Below are 3,391 nucleotides of genomic sequence, written 5' to 3' on the forward strand. Positions count from 1 at the left end.
TAAAAAATTGTGAGTGCGTATGTAGAAAATTAAAGTTATTTTGCACGCAGGAGACATTAGTGAATATTACGAGGCCATCAGATTACGACTTGAAGGACTACATACAAAAAATAGTGAAAAATACGATTTGATTGCACGCGTGCGGACGTGTATCTGGGATCCGATTCCTGACGGCGTGCGAGTAAGATGCGCATGCGAAGATCTATAATTCACGTTACATATACTATAGATTTCCGCATGCGTATTTCGCTCGCGTATCGTCTGGAATCGAGCTCCTGGAAAGATCCTTATCAGTATGCTAAAAAGGATATTGGAGGATTCACACCACGTTCGATGTCCGATGTACAACGTCCGATATCCAATAAGAGAACAGCTTTCTAATGGAGAATTGAATTCTCTATTAGAAAGCTGTTCTCCTATTGGATATCGGATGTCGTACGTCGGACATCGGACGCAGTGTGAATCCTCCATATGCGCTTCGTGCGTGATGAAAATCAGCGCTCTCTCTGGAGAAACGTTGGAACTATAATACCGCTCCTCCTTACCGTATGATAAGAAGTCCCAAATACATGTCCGCATGCGTGCAAGCAAATCGTATTTTGCACTATTTTTTTTATTTAGCCCTTCAAGTCATTATCTGATGGCCTTGTAATGTTTACTAATGTTCCCTGCGTACAAAATGACTTTCATTTTCTACACACTCATTCAGTATTTTTTATATGAAACGGAAATATGGCGTATAAAAAATAAATATAAAATTTTTGTTTGTTTTTTATGCTATACTGGGCTGTTTTGCATACATTAGCATATCTATATTTACTCTGTAAAAGCATTTTCAATTCTATGCAGCCGTCTGGAAGAATAGTGAAAAATAGATAATGTCGGTATTCAGCATCCCCTTAATGTATTTTCCTTTTCAGTTGGTCCTACTCGCTGTGGAGATGTTTCAACTGCTGCATTTTTTTTTTCAATCATAGTTTTCTCCATCTTCGAAGTCTGAGGTGACATTGCAACATATTTTACCTGACGAGATAAAAAAGTTTAAAATAATTATATTTACATAATTAATTCTTCATCACTATTATTATAATATAATACATTTTACTTACCTGTAATATTTTGATGTTAAAACTCTATCAACCATTTTTAACGAAGATTGAGACATATTTGGAATAACTGAAGGTTGAAGAGTTTTTAAATTTTTATACTGATCCATAAATGATGAAATCTGAAAATAATATATTTAAAAAAGCAATTTTATATAAATATTTTAAATTTAATTGTATATAAATATTTCAAATTTTTTATTTTTCAAAATATAAGTAAAATGTAAATAAATATATATATAAATATAAATTTTATAATTTTTCATATTCATTACTTGTTCATGATTAGAAATGAGTAAATTCTGGATTTATTTCTTACATTTTCTAAATCAAATATTGTAGGTATTGCATTTTGTTTTAAGATTCGTCTTTTTCCAATGTGTTTATAACAAGAGTCCTTAAAATGTTTACTACAAATACGAGAATGCTTCGTAATGTACCTTTTCGTCGGTACTACTTTTTTCCATTCTTTAAATAAATCCTTTTTCACTGGAAAACTAGAAAAGTAATATTAAATAATTATCAAAATATACTATTTTCTAAGTAATTTTAGGTTATAAAAATTGTAATATAATATATAATATTTACCTGAAAAAAGATTCAATGCATTTTAAAGAAGAAGACGTACATTTTAAAGAAAAAGAAGAAGACGTACGACGTATAACACACTTTAACCATTGTGATAGCCATAAGCAGTAGATTTACAATATTATTTTCAAAGAAAGTGTACTATACTGCATTGCACGTGATTGCACATCAGAAATCCACCAGAAATCGGTTGTACACATTTTTGATTAGACGGTACCAAGGAGAATTGAGCATGCGCTATGCAGTGCAAGGGGAACTGACAATGCGCAGAAAAAAGAAATGATCCTCTCTCTCGGCTCTCTGTCAGCTCTTGTCTAACGAAGGCTGCGCTCATTCCAGTTGTATTATAGTTCAGTGGTTCAGAAGTGGTGATTTCGACCCTAAGGACAAGGAGCGCTCCGGAAGACCAAAAACAATTGAGGGCGCCGATCTGCAAGCGTTATTGGATGAAGATGATACGCAAACACAAGATCAATTTGCGGAGGCATTAAACATGACTCGCCAAGGTATTTCCAAACGTTTACATGCCATGGGAAAAATTCAAAAGGAAGGAAAATGGGTGCCGCATGAGTTGACTGAGAGACAGATGGAAAATCGAAGAGCCACTTCCGAAATTTTGCTTTTGCGGCATGAAAGAAAGAGTTTCCTGCATCGAATTGTTACTGGCGATAAGAAGTGGATATATTTCGAGAATCCTAAACGCAAAAAATCGTGGCTTTCACCTGGCGAAGCATCAACATCGACGGCACGGCCAAATCGCTTCGGAAAGAAGACAATGCTCTGCGTTTGGTGGGACTAGAAAGGAATCGTGTACTATGAGCTGCTGAAACCGGGTGAAACTGTCAATGGGCATCGCTACCGACAACAACTGATCAATTTGAACCATGCATTGATCGAAAAACGGCCAGAATGGGACACGAAACACGAACGAGTGATATTGCAGCACGACAACGCTCCGTGCTATCGCACTTCCATCGTCCAGGACACCATCAAAACGCTGAAATGGGATCTGCTACCGCACCCGCCGTATTCACCAGATCTGGTCCCTTCCGCTTATCACTTGTTCCGGTCGATAGCGCATGGCTTGGCTGGGCTACACTTGGCCAATTTGGAAGAAGTGCAAAATTGGTTGGATGAATGGTTTCGGTCCAAAGACGCGTCGTTTTATCGTCGCGGTATTTATGTATTGCCAGAGAGATGGCAAAAATGTGTAGCTAGCGAGGGATGATACTTTGAATAAACCATTTTTTGTATTTCTCTTAAAATTTTCCAGTTTTAATTGATCAAAAAAACCCGGAAACTTAGTTGTGCACCCAGTATATAAGTTTCTAAGACTTTATACATAATTTTGTATGATGTTGCCTGATGTTATCTGGATATAATTATATATGAAGATATACCCTACTGAAAAATTTCTGTTCAGATAACAATAGAATTTCCAATTCAATTCTCAGTTGAATTCTCAATTGAATTCTTAAATGCCGTTTCCGCAAAAATTCGCATGTAAGATCTCAATTGAGACATTTGTATCTGATGGAAATAATTTATTGAAAATATAATGAACTTCTGCTGAAATGCTTTTGAAAATTCACAATTTTGACCCAATTTCATTAAAATTTCACTATAATTTCATTAATATTTTAATAGTATTTCATTAAAAATGTAGAAAAATTCAGTGAAAAATCATTATTAATTAA

General features: G+C 35.0%; 1 long non-coding RNA gene across 1 annotated transcript; it reads right to left on the minus strand.

Annotated features, from left to right (window-relative positions):
- Window positions 1-736: 736 nt before the first annotated feature.
- On the minus strand, window positions 737-1,900 carry LOC116850944. The gene is made up of 4 exons (XR_004379487.1): window positions 1,695-1,900; window positions 1,426-1,603; window positions 1,110-1,228; window positions 737-1,023 (listed from the first exon to the last, which is right to left on the minus strand). It is a non-coding gene; the product is annotated as an uncharacterized LOC116850944 (long non-coding RNA).
- Window positions 1,901-3,391: the final 1,491 nt, after the last annotated feature.

Source organism: Odontomachus brunneus, unplaced genomic scaffold, assembly GCF_010583005.1.
Source record: "Odontomachus brunneus isolate Ranch 3 - 2012 unplaced genomic scaffold, Obru_v1 Obru_scaffold_161, whole genome shotgun sequence".
NCBI classification, from domain to species: Eukaryota; Metazoa; Arthropoda; class Insecta; order Hymenoptera; family Formicidae; genus Odontomachus; species Odontomachus brunneus.